We start from the raw sequence: 20,235 nt of genomic DNA on the forward strand, positions 1-20,235 counted from the left end.
AAAAAGAAATAAAAGAATAAAACAAAGAAATACGAACAAGTCAGAAGGTGATAATACGAGTACTAGTGGATTAATACGTAGACTAAACAAACTAGGGTCAAAGCAGAAAAGGAGTTCAGAGGCAGAATTCACCCTGGAACAGGCGCAGCAGGCACTGCGCCCTTTGGAAGAGGCGCAGCAGTTGCTGCGTCTGTTCCAAAGGTGAGTTCTGGCTGTGAAGCCGGAACTGCAAATCGTTAATGTTGATTGTTAATTTTAAGGATTGATTGATAATAATTACTCGGATGGAAGTTATTAGCAGATTATTTACATATGATTAAAGTCATAAAAACAGTAAAACATGGATAAGACGGAAATTAGACGGATTAATTAATTACAAGGATGAACGGATGATTAATTAACGAATTAAACAAACTAACTAAACAAATTAATTAGACTAAACATGATGGATTAATGACGAATTAATGATGAAGAACAGATGCAAATATATCAATGGTAAATCCCAGAAACTCAATATGATGAATTGAATCCCTAAAACTCGAATTGAATATTGATGACGAAAACCCGCAAATATTGGATTATTTAGGATTTAAGTCGGATGAATGACAATTAAAACATGCTAATGATGGACGAATAATATACATATGAATTATTAATGACAAATAATTATACGAACGAACTAAAGAACAAACAAAAGAAAACAAATAAAACAAAAGACGAATTACAGAGGACGGAGGAAGAAGAAAAGAAGCAGGAACTGCGGCAGCCTCACGAAGAGGCGCGGCAGGTGCTGCGCTCCTTCGAAGAGGCGCAGCAGTTGCTGCGTCTTTTCTCTTCGTCTGTCTACTGGAAATCCGTAAAAAAAGGTTTTAAAGACGGTTTTTAGAAATCGGTTTTTAATGAGGTACTTTCGACGTGAATCTTATAATGGTGATACGATAAAGTAAAATACAATAAAAAGAGAGATTGTACACCCTCAGACTTACATGTTGACGGAACGAGAAGAACTAAGAAGATCGATTAGTGATGCTCGACGCGAATGCAAGGAAAGAGTGCCCTCGAAAGAGGAAAACGATTTAACAAATTGATTAATTAGATTGATTGAGTGTAGTGGTCAAATTGGTCGGTCATGCAACGGAAAGGCTGGTACCCGGAAAGATCCGAGCTTACGTGGTCGAAGGTTCAAGCACGTAGGCGCCAATTAGTAAGAACGAAGTCTAGAATGCAAAGGGAGAAGAGAAGGGCGGACACTCGCGTGAGAAATATGAGGAACGAAAGCTCCTATTTATACTAATCACACGGAGGAATAGGGTTTCGGAGACTCTTTGGAAGTGAATCTCGGAAAGATATAAAAAGATACGTAAATCATGCAAAGAAGGGCCTGGGAAGAGGCGCGCAGCAGCTCTGCGTCTCTTGGAAGAGGCGCAGACTGCTTGCGTCTATTCCCGTGGAGGTTTCCTCTGTTTAAGAAAGATTTCCGTGTTTAAGTTATGGTAGGACGGATTTAATTCGATTATCTTTTGAATATTACGGGATATTATTTGCCAAAAGATAAAATTTGAGAAATATGGAATAGAAATATCCGGAACATTCCAGAACATTCTGACTCGGGATTTAACAGATTATCGAGAAAATGGAGACGGTTTTTGACCCGGACTCGAATGTACTCTAATTATCGCCAAAACGACCGTATCGGCACGTAGATGACAACTAAGAGGTTGACATTAATTTTTGAGCAATCACTTGACGATAATCTTACGAATTGTCACTAATCGTTCCGCGAATCAAACATGCGGCCCAATCATCACCGGGTGGTTTTGCGAGGGGTGCAGAAACGAGGTGTCTCTGAGCCCCCACTTTGACCGAGGCTTGGACAAGGCGAAAGTCAAAGTATAGCCATCAGTTCAATCGAAGATTACAACCTGACGACTATGGCGACGCGAGGCGGCTCAAGGGGTCCGAACCAAGGACATGTCGTCGGGAACATTTTAGAGTCTGTCGACTATCGGGGAGGGTCGTTTAAAGTCCATTAGACTACGTAAGGAAGCTCGCCAGCCATAAGAAGAGATCATACCTGAGACACCCCTGGGTGAAGCGGGACTGAAGACGCTTCGAAAGAAAAAAGAATTCATTGGTCTGAAGATAACTTGGTGTCTGAAGGCATTAGGAGGTCACAGGGAACTTTGGTCGAACTCTGCGGGGAACAAGAGATATATAAAAAAATAACAAACAGGACGTCGGTAGAAACTGCTGGGAAGTCCGCTTGCGTCGGTCTCAAGCGAACTTTGGCGAAATTTAGAGGCTGAATTTGCTTGCGTTGGTCTCAAACAAACTCTTGTTGGGGAATACACCGACGATTAGGGACATCTTGATCGTCATGGGAGAAACTTCAAGTGAGCAGTACTGCAAAATACCACTGCGCTGAAACAAAATGAGCAATACCGCAAAATATGCTGCGAGGGATAAAATGAATTTGGACGATATCGCAAAATATTGTCGCTACCTGGATAAAATGTGGGCCGGAACAAAGAAATCGTCGAAACGGACCAAAATGATACGAATGTCATCGAGGAAGAGGCGCACCAAAGATGGGCCCACAAATAACGAACTCATAACGAATTTTCGAAAATTCGTAAGGAGGGAACAAAAGGAAGAGGCGCAGCAAGAGCTGCGTCTCTTGGAAGAGGCGCAGCGCCCGCGCGTCCTTTCCCAATTTGACAATTTCGCGTAAAAACGTGAAATCGAAGGGTTTTAATTCATTATTTGAAACACGAATCCTTCAATTTCTCTCTCAAATCTTCACCATTTCCGTCAAGGTTGGATTCAAAAGCTTGCTTGAAATATGACTAATCGAGGTATGTGTTTTAATCTTGCACTAATCATCCGTATTTGTCGAATTTTGAGCTGCAAACATTAGGGTTTTCGACCCATTTACTCGAAAATTTGGGGCTTTTCCCCCAAATGGATTTGTCTTGCCAAATTGATGCTAGAAATGGATAGTAGGCAATGTTAGGAACATAACCATGTATTCACTTTGAATTTTCATCAAGTTTTGAGCCCTTGAGCGATTTTTGAGACGGTTTCACAACTAGATCGAAAATGGCTTCGAAAACGACCTTAGGATTGCCCATTCGTGATGAAATTTGATATTTGGGACCCTTGGGTGATGGGTAAACTTCCTGTCATCTCGGAATTTTGGTTGGTGACAACTTTTGCAGGGCACCTTTCTAGGGCATAACCGCCATTATAGCGAAATGCTGCCGAATTTTCGACTTGAATTCGGAACTAGGCTTTGACTTTGACTTGACTTGACCCAATTTGTCACGTGAGTGATTGAGTTGGTGAGAATATGGCCAAGGATGGCCAGAAAGGATAGCTTCCAGGGCTCCGGAGGCTCGAAAACTTCTTAATCAAAGGCTCGCCGTCACGTGACGCGGCCTAAACTTGTTTTAATGTTGCAGGTGATGATGCTTCCACTTCCGGGAGGACTCCCATGGAAGTTGACGCCAGTACGGTTGAGGAGGCTTTGGAGCAGTGCAGCAGGAGCCACTGACCAGGATACTCCACAAATGCAAGCAGGCCAAAACAGCACCACAACCACTTCAGGAAGCAACCAGAGTGGGCTAGGTTTAGTGGCTAATAGGTACGAGTACAAGCCCAACCACCAGCTGCCACCATGGCCAGCTGGTTGGCCATTAAACTAAGCTCAGAAAAGTCCTAGGGGTCCAAGGAAGAATCACAATGCAAGTCATAGAAAACTAAGTCGAACAGCTGCAGATTTGACAAACAACAAAAGCAATCTTTCCATTTCTGGCTAAACCATGAGGAAAAAGCATGCAAGGAACTTTTGGCTTGTCTTCCCATATACCAGATACAACCTAGAGCCAATTTTAATGCCAAGGACTCAATCATTTCGTCCTCAAGTGCCTACATTCAACAGAAAAGCAAAGCAATGCAAAGAAAGGACCACAACATGTCTTTGTCACTGCATTTCTCTTTTGTTTTCATTCCAGTTTACAATTAAGAACTTTTAAACCGTTGTAATATTGTACTTGGACTCTTACCAGCATGTGAGGAGAGATCCTGACCCTTGGATGTAGTTTTTCTTTCAAGATTGTAACCTAAAAAGGCCTATATAAGGACCTTAGCTGATCGTTGTAACACGGTGATTTATGAATGAAACCGAGATTTCTCTCAAATTTAAACCTCTTAATCTTGTGCCTAGTCTGTAGATTAGAGTCAGGCTTGATAATAACCTGTGCTTAGACTGTGGTTATTGATTAAGTACTTGTTAGTAGAGTATAAACCTTCCGTGCTTAGACTCGTGGATAGTTTAGCTTTCTTTGTTTGTTTGATTGAGTCTTTTGTGTTAATCTGTGGAATTTCTTAACTCTAACACCCCAAATTATTAGCTTGATTCCCTGTGATTATTCTGTGGGTTTTTTCAGTTGATAATTATATCCAAGTTCCCTCCTTTCAAGCATTATCTCGTAACCGCCCCAATTACAGTCCTTTGTGTCTGTCGGTCGATTGATTGAGTCTTAAAAATACTTTGAGTCCTCTAAAAATCTTGGTCTTCTGCTCAGAAGTAGTTCTTATATCAAAGTAATTTACTGCCAAGTTTCATGATTTTAGGAGGCCAACTCATAATTTATTTAATTAGCACAAGTTTATTGCATTCCTGAGAATTTCTTTTATTTCTCATTTGGTTTGATTGTTGTTTTGTCTAAACCCTTGGACATTACACTGCAAATTGGTATATCAGAGCAAGGTTTTAACACGATTCCATCTTGTGTTAGTCTTGGGAAGGAAAGTGAGTTCATTTTTACCCTAACTACAACAAAACTACAAAAAATAACCCATGAGTGAAGAGAGATTTGCTGGTATTGAAACCAGGGTGGATCAGATAGCAGGAAGAATCAATGAACTGGTAAATATTGTCAACACTCTTGCAGAAGGAGTTCCTAATGACCACCCTACAGAGGAGAGGCGGGGGTAGAGGCTTTCTTTGGAGCGGGAAGAAGAGGACAACCATACCACCAGGAACATGGAGAAGACATGTCGACATCGATGAATCTATGGCAGAGGGCATCTACATGGAAAGAGACAAAGATATAAAGGTAGAAATTCCTGATTTCCATGGTAGTTTAAACCATGAAGATTTGTTAGATGGATTAGAATCGTTGAGAGAGTCTTTGAATTTAAAGGATATCTGACAGAAAGCTTTCAAATTTTCTATCCTTAAATTCAAAGGTTATGCCTCACTTTGGTATGAAAACCTGAAAGGCCAGAGAATGAGAGAGGGCAAGGAACCCATTAAATCTTGGCTAAAGCTTAAAAAGAAATTGAAGGATAAGTTTATAGCTAAAGATTACACCCAGGATATGTTTATTAAGTTAACCCAGCTGAGGCAAGACCAACAATCTGTTGAGTCTTATCTTAGGAGCTTTGAACAACTTACCCTGCAATGTGAGATCACTGAGAAGCCTGAACAGAAAATTGCTAGGTTTGTTGAGGGCTTAGATCCTAAGATTGCTATGAGAGTTAGAATGCAACAAGTTTGGTCCTTTGATGAGGCAGTCAACCTGGCATTGAGGATTGAAAAGATGGGAAAAGCCAAGGTCACTGCTTCCAAACCCCTTACCAAACCCACTTTCAAACCTTTTTCTGGGGTTAGGATTGGAGAAACTCCAAAAATTGCAACCCAACCAACACCAGACAAGGGGAAGAGCCATGTGAATCCTAGAACCAACACATCTATGACTGATGGGAAAATTAAATGCTTCCAGTGCCAAGGGTATGGCCATTTTAGGAAGGACTGTCCTTCTAAGAGAACCTTGACAGCAATGGAAGTAGAGCAGTGGGAGAGAGAAGGTTTGGTTCAGTATGAGGAAGATGAGACCCTGATAATGGAGGAAGTGGAGACTGAAGGAGAACCAGAACAGGAACAAGTTGTGGCTCCCCCTGATACAGGTCACAGCTTAGTCTTATGGAGGGTTATGCATTCCCAACACTCACCTCTGGAAGCTGATCAAAGATCTCTGATATTCAGAACCAGATGCACAGTCCAGGGCAGGGTTTGTAACCTAATCATAGATGGAGGGAGTTGTACGAATGTGGCATCAAATGCCATGGTTAACAAGCTCAACCTGACAACTCAAGATCACCCAAACCCTTACAAGTTGAGATGGTTGAACAAGGGAGCAGAAGTAAGGGTGGACAAGCAATGCTTGGTTCCATTTTCTATTGGGAAGGTGTATAAAGATGAGGTCTTGTGTGATATTGTCCCAATGGATGCCTGCCACCTACTCTTAGGAAGACCATGGGAATATGACAGGAATACCACTCACCATGGGAAAGATAACATCTATAGCTTCAAGCATGAAGGCAAGAAGGTCACCCTGACCCCATTGCCACCCAACCAGAAAAACTATGGAAGTCCCAACATGCCAGAAGAGAGCAATGGTGTGCTATTTCTTTCTGAAGCAGCCATGATCAAAGAGATAAAGCAAGAACAACCTATCTGGATGTTACTATCCAAAGAAGTGAGCAAAGAGGGGAGCCCTGGGATGCCTGCTGAAGTTAGGCCATTAATTCAGAGGTATAAGGAGGTGTTTCCAAGAGAGTTGCCTAGTGGGTTGCCACCATTGAGGGGCATTGAGCACCACATTGACCTTGTTCCAGGCTCAGTGCTTCCTAACAGGCCAGCTTATAGAAGTGATCCAGCTGCCACCAAAGAATTGCAAAGCCAAATTGAGGAGCTTATGAGCAAAGGATTTGTCAGGGAATCTCTCAGTCCTTGTGCAGTCCCTGCTCTACTTGTTCCCAAGAAAGATGGAACATGGAGGATGTGTACTGACAGCAGGGCCATTAACAACATCACTGTCAAGTACAGGTTCCCAATACCAAGGTTGGATGACATGCTGGATGAGCTCAGTGGTGCCATGATATTTTCTAAAATTGATCTCAGGCAAGGGTACCATCAAGTCAGGATAAGGGAAGGAGATGAGTGGAAGACTGCCTTCAAAACTAAACATGGACTGTATGAGTGGCTTGTAATGCCATTTGGTCTTTCTAATGCACCAAGCACCTTTATGAGACTGATGACTGAGGTGTTAAGGCCATGTTTAGGCAAATTTGCAGTGGTCTACTTTGATGATATCTTGGTTTATAGCAGCAGTGAAAGAGAACACCTGAAACATCTTGAAGTTGTATTCAGGATCCTCAAGGAACAAAAGTTATTTGGTAAACTGGAAAAATGCACTTTTATGGTTGAAGAAGTGGCATTCCTAGGGTACATTGTCTCTGGGAGAGGGATTACAGTTGATCAGGACAAAGTTGCTGCCATTCAATCCTGGCCAACTCCTAAGACAATCACTGAGGTGAGAGGGTTCCATGGATTGGCCTCATTTTATAGGAGATTTATCAAGAACTTCAGCTCAGTTGTTGCCCCAATTACTGAGTGCATGAAGAAAGGAGAGTTCCACTGGACTGAGAATGCTCAACAGTCCTTTGAGAAGATTAAGAAGTTGATGTGTGAAACTCCTATTTTGAAGTTGCCAGACTTTGATCAACTCTTTGAAGTAGAGTGTGATGCCAGTGGGGTAGGCATTGGTGCAGTCCTAATCCAAGCTCAGAAACCTGTAGCTTATTTCAGTGAAAAATTGAATGGAGCTAAGTTGAAGTATTCTACCTATGACAAAGAATTTTATGCAATTATCAGGACAGTCATGCATTGGAGTCACTATTTGAAGCCAAAGCCATTTGTGTTACACTCTGATCATGAAGCTTTGAAATATATCAATGGTCAACACAAATTGAGCCACAGACATGCTAAATGGGTGGAGTACTTGCAATCATTCACCTTTTCCAGCAAGTATAAAGAAGGAAAACAAAATGTAGTGGCAGATGCACTATCAAGGAGGCACTCTTCATGTCAACTATGGGAACCAGGGTCCTTGGTTTTGAGTTCATGAAAGAGATGTACAAGGAAGACCCTGACTTCTCTGAAGAGTGGATCACACAGTTTGAAGGGCACAGGGTTCCAGGGAACAAGTACTTGCTGCAAGATGGATTTCTATTCCAAGGGAACAAGCTCTGTGTTCCAAGAGGTCCCTACAGGGACCTCCTAATCAGGGAAGTCCATTCAGGAGGCTTAGGAGGGCATTTTGGTGTTCAAAAGACACTGGACATACTACAAGAACAGTTCTATTGGCCAAAGATGATGGGGGATGTCCAAAATGTTCTCAGGAGATGTTCAGTATGTCAAACGGCCAAGAGTTCTTTCCAGACTGGTCCATATGTTCCATTACCAGTACCAAGCAGGCCATGGGAAGATGTGAGCATGGATTTTATTGTTGCACTGCCAAGAACACAGAGAGGAAAGGATTCAGTCATGGTTGTTGTTGATAGGTTGATAAAATGGCCCATTTCATAGCTTGCAAGAAGACAGAGGATCTTTGCTAGTGTTCTTGAGCTATACTTGAAGGAAATTGTAAGGCTTCATGGGATTCCAAAGACAATTGTATCAGATAGGGATACAAAGTTCATGAGTTACTTTTGGAAAACTCTATGGAAGCTACTCAAGACCAAATGTTGTTCAAGTACATCTCACCACCCCCAAACAGATGGCCAAACTGAGGTCACCAACAAAACCTTGGGTAGGATTCTGAGATGTATTGTAAGCAAGAGTCTAAAAGATTGGGACATCAAGTTAGCAGCAGCAGAATTTGCCTTCAACAGATCACCATCAACTGCTACTGGTCATAGTCCTTTTGAGGTTGTCTATGGGATTAACCCCCTAATGCCTATAGACTTATCATCTGTACCAAGAAATGAGATGAATCATGATGCTAAGGCCAGGGCAGAACAGCTGTTGAAACTCCATGAAACCGTGAGAAGAGAGATTGAGAAGGCCAATGAGAAGTACAGGAAACAGTCCAAGGTACCTCAGAAAAAGAAAGAATTTGTTCCAGGGGATTTAGTCTGGGTTCATTTAAGGAAAGAGAGGTTTCCATCAAGAAGAAAGAACAAGTTAATGCCAAGAGCTGATGGCCCCTTTGAAATTATTGAGAGGATTGGTCCAAATGCCTACAAGGTGGATCTACCAGGAGAGTATGAGGTGCATGGCACTTTCAATGTAGGTGACCTAAGTCCATATTATGAGGATGCTGAGGGGGAGGAGCCACCAGGCTTGAGGACAAGCCCTGTTCAACCAGGGAGGTTGCGGCAGGAGCCACCGACCAGGATACTCCACAAATGCAAGCAGGCCAAAAACAAGACCACAACCACTTCGGGAAGCAACCAGAGTGGGCTAGGTTTAGTGGCTAATAGGTACGAGTACAAGCCCAACCACCAGCTGCCACCATGGCCAGCTGGTTGGCCATTAAACTAAGCTCAGAAAAGTCCTAGGGGTCCAAGGAAGAATCACAATGCAAGTCATAGAAAACTAAGCTGGAACAGAACTGCAGTATTTGACAAACAACAAAAGCAATCTTTCCATTTCTGGCTAAACCATGAGGAAAAAGCATGCAAGGAACTTTTGGCTTGTCTTCCCATATACCAGATACAACCTAGAGCCAATTTTAATGCCAAGGACTCAATCATTTCGTCCTCAAGTGCCTACATTCAACAGAAAAGCCAAAGCAATGCAAAGCAAAGGACCACAACATGTCACTTTGTCACACTGCATTTCTCTTTTGTTTTCATTCCAGTTTACAATTAAGAACTTTTAAACCGTTGTAATATTGTACTTGGACTCTTACCAGCATGTGAGGAGAGATCCTGACCCTTGGATGTAGTTTTTCTTTCAAGATTGTAACCTAAAAAGGCCTATATAAGGACCTTAGCTCAGACTGTTGTAACACAGCTGATTTATGAATGAAACCTGAGATTTCTCTCAAATTTAAACCTCTTAATCTTGTGCCTAGTCTGTAGATTAGAGTCAGGCTTGATAATAACCTGTGCTTAGACTGTGGTTATTGATTAAGTACCTGTTAGTAGAGTATAAACCTTCCTGTGCTTAGACTGTGGATAGTTTAGCTTTCTTTGTTTGTTTGATTGAGTCTTTCTGTGTTAACTGTGGAATTTCTTAACTCTAACACCCCAAATTATTAGCTTGATTCCCTGTGATTATTCTGTGGGTTTTTTCAGTTGATAATTATATCCAAGTTCCCTCCTTTCAAGCATTATCTCGAATCGCCCCAATTACGAGTCCTTTGTGTGTCGGTCGTTCGATTGAGTCTTAAAAATACTTTGAGTCCTCTAAAAAATCTTGGTCTTCTGCTCAGAAGTAGTTCTTATATCAAAGTAATTTACTGCCAAGTTTCATGATTTTAGGAGGCCAACTCATAATTTATTTAATTAGCACAAGTTTATTGCATTCCTGAGAATTTCTTTTATTTCTGCTGGTTTGATTGTTGTTTTGTCTAAACCCTTGGACATTACACTGCAAGCAGGCTTTCACCGACGCGGTGATGGCTGCCGCAGACGAGGTTCCCGAGGAGGAGGCTGCTGAGGAGGAGGAGATTCCGCGACGGGCCCACCTCGGACGAGGGGGTCGTCAGCTGAGAGGAGCTCCCACGTGGCTGAGACACGGGAGAGTAGGCACCTTGTGTGGGCTGCAGAGGGTCACTTGTCCTACAGGACGGTGAAGAGCTTGGTAAATAGGAATTCCCTAACTCATTACTTATCCTCTTTCTGTTTTTTTTTTTTTGCTCAAATTTCCTTCAAATTTACTTCAAAATTAAAGATAGCTTTATTTCGAATCATAATAGGAGGCCGGGAATATCCGGTCGTTCTCGGGGTACACGACGGCGATGGAGCACTACGAGCGGCTGTCAGAGGAGGAGAGGGCCATGATCGAGCGTGGAGCGTTCGGTCCTCTGGTTCAGGTCTGGAGGAATATCGTGAAGAGGAAGTTGCGGGCCAACCTTAGCCTGGTCCGCGCTTTCTTGGATCGATTTTGGGATACGACTTCCACGTTTCACCTACCTTTTGGTGAGGTGGGAGTCACCTTGGAGGATTACGGCATGATTTCGGTGCGGTGCGGGATCGAGGAGATGGTGTGGCGGAGACCGGCATGAGAGCGGATTCGGCCGAGGCGAGGAGGTTGATCGGCCTGGAAACCGTCGCCGAAAGGCTGTTGCGGTGCCGGGTTTGGTACCCAGTACCTATGTTCGGGATTACTTCGCGGGGAAGACCCCGGCATCGGTGGTGATCGATGGGAGGGAGACGGTTCCTCCTCCTTGTACGGTGAGCAGAGGGCTCTGCCCGTGGCTTTGGTGGTTCTTGTCTTCGATTTACCTCGGAGACAAGGGTGAGAGGTTGTCGACGAAGCTTCTTCCATTTCTTGCCGACCGAGCTCCCTAGGGCGTTGGGATTGGGTCACTGCTTGGTTTTGCGGTCCTTATCCGCTTCATGAGGGCCATGGTTCGTCCGGAGTTGATGGAGAAGGGGACTTCTCCGGCGCCGTCGGACCGGGCTATTGTTGGAGGTATGAACCTTCCCTTTGATAGCAAAATAAATTCCTTTCTTTCATCAAGATCGAAAGATCGTCATTGACTATTCCATTTTACAGGCGTGGGTGTACTCTTACTTCCGGGCCTCGCGCCCAAGAGGACGGAGCCGTTGGAGAGGGCCTATCCCGTGGTGAGGGATTGGGTCATGTGCCGGACGAAGAGCAAGCGTTCTTCTCACAATGTCTACCGGCGGGATGTGAACGCCCTTGGTGAGCGTGAGTATCCCGTTTGTATGCATTTATACTTCTTTCCTTCATCCGATCATAGGAATGATCTCTGTCTTTATCTTGTTGCGGTGGGTGCCCAGGACCTTGGGCGGAGTATGCCGAGGCACCTCCTTTTGTTCGAGGTCCTTCGACCTAGGAGCCCGAGTCTGTTGTTGTGGACGTCGATGGGTCCGGTGTGGTACTTAGGCGAGCGTTTGGCTCGTCAGTGCTCTCGGGACGCGTTGACGGTTCATGTTGATCCTCCCAGGACGATGTTCGGGGAGCCTTCCGAGGCCGAGAGGGAGGCGGACTTGGCGGTGCCGTGGTGACGACCTCCTTCGCTCGGGGTGAGGACTACTCGGCATTCCTTTACGGGAGGTTGGCGTCGCGCAGTGGTGAGTATCCTTTTATTTCTCTTTGATTGACTTTGGGAATTTCGATGAAAGATCACCGATTAATGAGAGTCGTTTGTCTTTGCAGGAGGTTGAGGCGGCGGGCATCGAGCCCCAGTGTATCCCGAGACTTTCGAGTACACCGACGCGACCGGGAGGACGACGATCTCCGAGTTGCGTGATTTTGACGTGAGCGTGACGGATCTTGGCCTCGACGACGGGCAAAGATCGATTCGGAGGGTGAGCCTCGGCTTATTCACCTTTTGCGTAAGAACACATTGGATTAAACTTGTTCAATTTCTTTGAGAATTTCTTTTGAAAACGCAGTTGCGCCCTCTCGGTTCGTGGCACTATGGAGGGTGGCCAACCGGTTGCGAGCTACCGCCATCGAGGCACTCGTCGGTGGTCGAGGTCGTCAGGTATGAACCTTATTTGATCTCTTTTGATTGATTTTTTTATTTTATTTTGTTTGAATCGATTGACATGAGCCAATTTTTTCTTTGTTCTCGGCCGATCGTGAGTGGAGCGAGAGTTAGCTTGATCCGGGAGGAGACGGCTCGTTTGTCGAGGAGCTCGAGTTTCGGGATGCCGAGATCGCCGCTCTTATGGCGAGGGTTGCCGAGTTGGAGGGTGCTCAGTGATGAGTCTGCGTGGTTTTTGTAGTCTTGATTTTGAACATTTTTGGATTTTGTTTGGGCGAAGCCCCGATTGCACATCTGGACTTGTTGCGCAGAGCCACCGACAGGATACTCCACAAATGCAAGCAGGCCAAAAACAAAGACCACAACCACTTCAGGAAGCAACCAGAGTGGGCTAGGTTTAGTGGCTAATAGGTACGAGTACAAGCCCAACCACCACCGCCACCATGGCCAGCTGGTTGGCCATTAAACTAAGCTCGAGAAAAGTCCTAGGGGTCCAAGGAAGAATCACAATGCAAGTCATAGAAAACTAAGTCGAACAGAAGGCTGCAGCATTTGACAAACAACAAAAGCAATCTTTCCATTTCTGGCTAAACCATGAGGAAAAAGCATGCAAGGAACTTTTGGCTTGTCTTCCCATATACCAGATACAACCTAGAGCCAATTTTAATGCCAAGGACTCAATCATTTCGTCCTCAAGTGCCTACATTCAACAGAAAAGCCAGCAATGCAAAGAAAGGACCACAACATGTCATCTTTGTCACCTGCATTTCTCTTTTGTTTTCATTCATTTACAATTAAGAGCTTTTAAACCGTTGTAATATTGTACTTGGACTCTTATCAGCATGTGAGGAGAGATCCTGACCCTTGGATGTAGTTTTTCTTTCAAGATTGTAACCTAAAAAGGCCTATATAAGGACCTTAGCTCGATTGTTGTAACACAGTGATTTATGAATGAAACCCGAGATTTCTCTCAAAATTTTAAACCTCTTAATCTTGTGCTTAGTCTGTAGATTAGAGTCGGGCTTGATAATAACCTGTGCTTAGACTGTGGTTATTGATTAAGTACCTGTTAGTAGAGCATAAACCTTCCCGTGCTTAGATTGTGGATAGTTTAGCTTTTCTTTGTTTGTTTGATTGAGTCTTTCTGTGTTAATCTGTGGAATTTCTTAACTTTAACACCTCAAATTATTAGCTTAATTCCCTGTGAGTATTCTGTGGGTTTTCCAGTTGATAATTATATCCAAGTTCCCTCCTTTCAAGCTTTGTCTCGTAACTGTCTCATTACACAGTCCTTTGTGTCTGTCGGTCGATTCAGATTGAGTCTTAAAATTACCTTGAGTCCTCTAAAAATCCTGGTCTTTTGCTCAGAAGTAGTTCTTATATCAAAGTAATTTACTGCCAAGTTTCATGATTTTAGGAGGTCAATTCATAATTTTATTAATTAGCACAAGTTTATTGCATTCCTGAGAACTTGTTTTATTTCTGCTGGTTTGATTGTTGTTTTTGTCTAAACCCTTGGACATTACACTCCAAATTGGTATATCAGAGCAAGGTTTTAACACGATTCTATCTTGTGTTAGTCTTGGGAAGGAAAGTGAGTTCATTTTTACCCTAACTACAACAAAACTACAAAAATAACCCATGAGTGAAGAGAGATTTACTGGTATTGAAACCAGGGTGGATCAGATAGCAGGAAGAATCAATGAACTGGTGAATATTGTCAACACTCTTGCAGAAGGAGTTCCTAACAGGCCACCCTACAGAGGCAGAGGCAGGGGTAGAGGCTTTGCTGGAGCAGGAAGAGGACAACCATACCACCAGGAACATGGAGAAGACATGTCAGATACTGATGAATCTATGGCAGAGGGCATCTACATGGAAAGAGACAAAGATATAAAGGTAGAAATTCCTGATTTCCATGGTAGTTTAAACCCTGAAGATTTGTTAGACTGGATTAGAACTGTTGAGAGAGTCTTTGAATTTAAGGGATATACTGACAGGAAAGCTTTCAAAGTTTCTATCCTTAAATTTAAAGGTTATGCTTCACTTTGGTATGAAACCCTGAAAAGCCAGAGAATGAGAGAAGGCAAGGAACCCATTAAATCTTGGCTAAAACTTAAGAAGAAATTGAAGGATAAGTTTATAGCTAAAGATTACACACAGGATATGTTTATCAAGTTAACCCAGCTGAAACAAGACCAATAGTCTGTTGAGTCTTATCTTAGGAGCTTTGAACAACTTACCCTGCAATGTGAGATCACTGAGAAGCCTGAACAGAAAATTGCTAGGTTTGTTGAGGGCTTAGATCCTAAGATTGCTATGAGAGTTAGAATGCAACAAGTTTGGTCCTTTGATGAGGCGTCAACCGGCATTGAGGATTGAAAAGATGGGAAAAGCCAAGGTCACTGCTTCCAAACCCCTTACCAAACCCACTTTCAAACCTTTTTCTGGGGTTAGGATTGGAGAAGTCCCAAAAACTGCAACCCAACCAACACCAGACAAGGGGAAGAGTCATGTGAACCCTAGAATCAACACAACTGTAACTGATGGGAGAGTTAAATGCTTCCAGTGCCAGGGGTATGGCCATTTTAGGAAGGACTGTCCTTCTAAGAGAACCTTGACAGCAATGGAAGTAGAACAATGGGAGAGGGAAGGGTTGGTTCAGTATGAAGAAGATGAGACCCTGATAATGGAGGAAGTAGAGACTGAAGGAGAACCAGAACAAGATGCAGTTGTGGCCCCCCCTGATACAGGTCACAGCTTAGTCTTGTGGAGGGTCATGCATTCCCAACACTCACCTCTGGAAGCTGATCAAAGATCCCTGATATTCAGAACCAGATGCACAGTCCAGGGGAGGGTTTGTAACCTAATCATAGATGGGGGAAGTTGTACAAATGTGGCATCAAATGCCATGGTTAGTAAACTCAACCTGACAACTCAAGAGCACCCAAACCCTTACAAGTTGAGATGGTTGAACAAGGGAGCAGAAGTAAGGGTGGACAAGCAATGCTTGGTTCCATTTTCTATTGGGAAGGTGTATAAAGATGAAGTCTTGTGTGATATTGTTCCAATGGATGCCTGCCACCTACTCTTAGGAAGACCATGGGAGTATGACAGGAATACCACTCACCATGGGAAGGATAACATCTATAGTTTCAAGCATGAAGGCAAGAAGGTCACTCTGACCCCATTGCCACCCAACCAGAAAAACTATGGAAGTCCCAACATACCAGAAGAGAGCAATGGTGTGCTGTTTCTTTCTGAGGCAGCCATGATCAAAGAAATAAAGCAGGAACAACCTATCTGGATGTTACTATCCAAAGAAGTGAGCAAAGAAGGGAGCCCTGAGATGCCTGCTGAAGTTAGGCCATTAATTCAGAGGTATAAGGAGGTGTTTCCAAGAGAGTTGCCTAGTGGGTTGCCACCATTGAGGGGCATTGAGCACCACATTGACCTTGTTCCAGGCTCAGTGCTTCCCAACAGGCCAGCTTATAGAAGTGATCCAGCTGCTACCAAAGAGTTGCAAAACCAGATTGAGGAGCTTATGAGTAAAGGATTTGTCAGGGAATCTCTCAGTCCTTGTGCAGTCCCTGCTCTACTTGTTCCCAAGAAAGATGGAACATGGAGGATGTGTACTGACAGCAGGGCCATTAACAACATCACTGTCAAGTACAGGTTCCCAATACCAAGGTTGGATGACATGTTAGATGAGCTCAGTGGTGCCATGATATTTTCTAAAATTGATCTCAGGCAAGGGTACCATCAAGTCAGGATAAGGGAAGGAGATGAGTGGAAGACTGCCTTCAAAACTAAACATGGACTGTATGAGTGGCTTGTAATGCCATTTGGTCTTTCTAATGCACCAAGCACCTTTATGAGACTGATGACTGAGGTGTTAAGGCCATGTTTAGGCAAATTTGCAGTGGTCTACTTTGATGATATCTTGGTTTATAGCAGCAGTGAAAGAGAACACCTGAAACATCTTGAAGCTGTATTCAGGATCCTCAAGGAACAAAAGTTATTTGGTAAACTGGAAAAATGCACTTTTATGGTTGAAGAAGTGGCATTCCTAGGGTACATTGTCTCTGGGAGAGGGATTACAGTTGATCAGGACAAAGTTGCTGCCATTCAATCCTGGCCAACTCCTAAGACAATCACTGAGGTGAGAGGGTTCCATGGATTGGCCTCATTTTATAGGAGATTTATCAAGAACTTCAGTTCAGTTGTTGCTCCAATCACTGAGTGTATGAAGAAAGGGGAGTTCCACTGGACTGAGAGTGCTCAGCAGTCCTTTGAGAGGATTAAGAAATTGATGTGTGAGACTCCTATTTTGAAGTTGCCAGACTTTGATCAACTCTTTGAAGTAGAGTGTGATGCCAGTGGGGTAGGCATTGGTGCAGTCCTAATCCAAGCTCAGAAACCCGTAGCTTACTTCAGTGAAAAATTGAATGGAGCTAAGTTAAAGTATTCTACCTATGACAAGGAATTTTATGCAATTATCAGGGCAGTCATGCATTGGAGTCACTATTTGAAACCAAAGCCATTTGTGTTGCACTCTGATCATGAAGCATTGAAATATATCAATGGCCAGCACAAGTTGAGTCACAGGCATGCTAAATGGGTGGAGTACTTGCAATCATTCACCTTTTCCAGCAAGTATAAAGAAGGAAAACAAAATGTAGTGGCAGATGCACTATCAAGGAGGCACTCCTTACTGTCAACTATGGGAACCAGGGTCCTTGGTTTTGAGTTCATGAAAGAGATGTACAAGGAAGACCCTGACTTCTCTGAGGAGTGGATCACACAGTTTGAAGGGCATAGGGTTCCAGGGAACAAATACTTGCTGCAAGATGGGTTTCTATTCCAAGGGAACAAGCTCTGTGTTCCAAGGGGTTCCTACAGGGACCTCCTAATCAGGGAAGTCCATTCAGGAGGCTTAGGAGGACATTTTGGTGTTCAAAAGACACTGGACATACTACAAGAACAATTCTATTGGCCAAAAATGATGGGGGATGTCCAAAATGTTCTCAGGAGATGTTCAGTATGTCAAATGGCTAAGAGTTCCTTCCAAACTGGTCCATATATCCCATTACCAGTACCAAGTAAGCCATGGGAGGATGTGAGCATGGATTTTATTGTTGCATTGCCAAGGACACAGAGAGGAAAGGATTCAATCATGGTTGTTGTTGACAGGTTCAGTAAAATGGCCCATTTCATAGCTTGCAAGAAGACAGAGGATGCTGCTAGTGTTCTTTGAGCTATACGAAAGAAATTGTGAGGCTTCATGGGATTCCAAAGACAATTGTATCAGATAGGGATACAAAGTTCATGAGTTACTTTTGGAAAACTCTATGGAAGCTACTCAAGACCAAATGTTGTTCAAGACATCTCACCACCCCCAAACAGATGGCCAAACTGAGGTCACCAACAAAACCTTGGGTAGGATTCTGAGATGTATTGTAAGCAAGAGTCTAAAAGATTGGGACATCAAGTTAGCAGCAGCAGAATTTGCCTTCAACAGATCACCATCAACTGCTACTGGTCATAGTCCTTTTGAGGTTGTCTATGGAATTAACCCCCTAATGCCTATAGACTTGTCATCTGTACCAAGAAATGAGATGAATCATGATGCTAAGGCCAGGGCAGAACAGCTGTTGAAATTCCATGAAAGCGTGAAAAGAGAGATTGAGAAGACCAATGAGAAGTACAGAAACAGTCAAGGTACCTCGAAAAAGAAAGAATTTGTTCCAGGAGATTTAGTCTGGGTTCATTTAAGGAAAGAGAGGTTTCCATCAAGAAGAAAGAACAAGTTAATGCCAAGAGCTGATGGCCCCTTTGAAATTATTGAGAGGATTGGTCCAAATGCCTACAAGGTAGATCTACCAGGAGAGTATGAGGTGCATGGCACTTTCAATGTAGGTGACCTAAGTCCATATTATGAGGATGCTGAGGGGGAGGAGCCACCAGGCTTGAGGACAAGCCCTGTTCAACCAGGGGAGATTGCAGCAGGAGCCACTGACCAGGATACTCCACAAATGCAAGCAGGCCAAAACAAAGACCACAACCACTTCGGGAAGCAACCAGAGTGGGCTAGGTTTAGTGGCTAATAGGTACGAGTACAAGCCCAACCACCAGCTGCCACCATGGCCAGCTGGTTGGCCATTAAACTAAGCTCAGAAAAGTCCTAGGGGTCCAAGGAAGAATCACAATGCAAGTCATAGAAAACTAAGTGGAACAGAATCTGCAAAGATTTGACAAACAACAAAAGCAATCTTTCCATTTTGGCTAAACCATGAGGAAAAAGCATGCAAGGAACTTTTGGCTTGTCTTCCCATATACCAGATACAACCTAGAGCCAATTTTAATGCCAAGGACTCAATCATTTCGTCCTCAAGTGCCTACATTCAACAGAAAAGCCAGCAATGCAAAGAAAGGACCACAACATGTCACTGTCACACTGCATTTCTCTTTTGTTTTCATTCCATTTACAATTAAGAGCTTTTAAACCGTTGTAATATTGTACTTGGACTCTTATCAGCATGTGAGGAGAGATCCTGACCCTTGGATGTAGTTTTTCTTTCAAGATTGTAACCTAAAAAGGCCTATATAAGGACCTTAGCTCGATTGTTGTAACACGGTGATTTATGAATGAAACCGAGATTTCTCTCAAAATTTTAAACCTCTTAATCTTGTGCTTAGTCTGTAGATTAGAGTCGGGCTTGATAATAACCTGTGCTTAGACTGTGGTTATTGATTAAGTACCTGTTAGTAGAGTATAAACCTTCCTGTGCTTAGACTGTGGATAGTTTAGCTTTTCTTTGTTTGTTTTGATTGAGTCTTTCTGTGTTAATCTGTGGAATTTCTTAACTTTAACACCTCAAATTATTAGCTTAATTCCCTGTGAGTATTCTGTGGGTTTTCCAGTTGATAATTATATCCAAGTTCCCTCCTTTCAAGCTTTGTCTCGTAACTGTCTCCACGGTCCTTTTGTGTCATCGGTCGATTGATTGAGTCTTAAAATTACCTTGAGTCCTCTAAAAATCCTGGTCTTTTGCTCAGAAGTAGTTCTTATATCAAAGTAATTTACTGCCAAGTTTCATGATTTTAGGAGGTCAATTCATAATTTTATTAATTAGCACAAGTTTATTGCATTCCTGAGAACTTGTTTTATTTCTGCTGGTTTGATTGTTGTTTTTGTCTAAACCCTTGGACATTACACTCCACTTGTTTGGGGCGAAGCCCCCAGTTTGCTTGTACATTTGCTTTTTGTTGTATATACGACGGCCTGAGTGCCTTTTGCTGCTGGGTTGTGTTGTTTGTACCTGCAGGTTAGCTTTTGGACAAGTTTGGTAGACAACGGTTTTTGTACTCATCATTTGCCGAAATTCACATAGAAAAACACATTCATTTACATTTTTATATACACATAAGGCCTTTAATTGGTGCAAAAATGAGACTCGAAAAGAACGCGAAAATGCAAAAATTTTGTCGGAAATGACCGGACGATAGGGAGGGTTACCCCCGCAAAAAAAAAAGAAAAAAGAAATATACAAGTTAGAAAATGAAGAAAATAGAAAGGAAATGACTAAATAAAAGTGAAAATGAAAAAAGCAAGAATTTAAAAAAGAATTAAAATGAGAACTAAATATAAAAATGGCCGAAAATGTTGACGCCGCCTCGAAATGCGCGTTCCTGG

The sequence above is a fragment of the Silene latifolia genome, chromosome 11 (genome assembly GCF_048544455.1).
Source record: "Silene latifolia isolate original U9 population chromosome 11, ASM4854445v1, whole genome shotgun sequence".
Classification (NCBI taxonomy): domain Eukaryota; kingdom Viridiplantae; phylum Streptophyta; class Magnoliopsida; order Caryophyllales; family Caryophyllaceae; genus Silene; species Silene latifolia.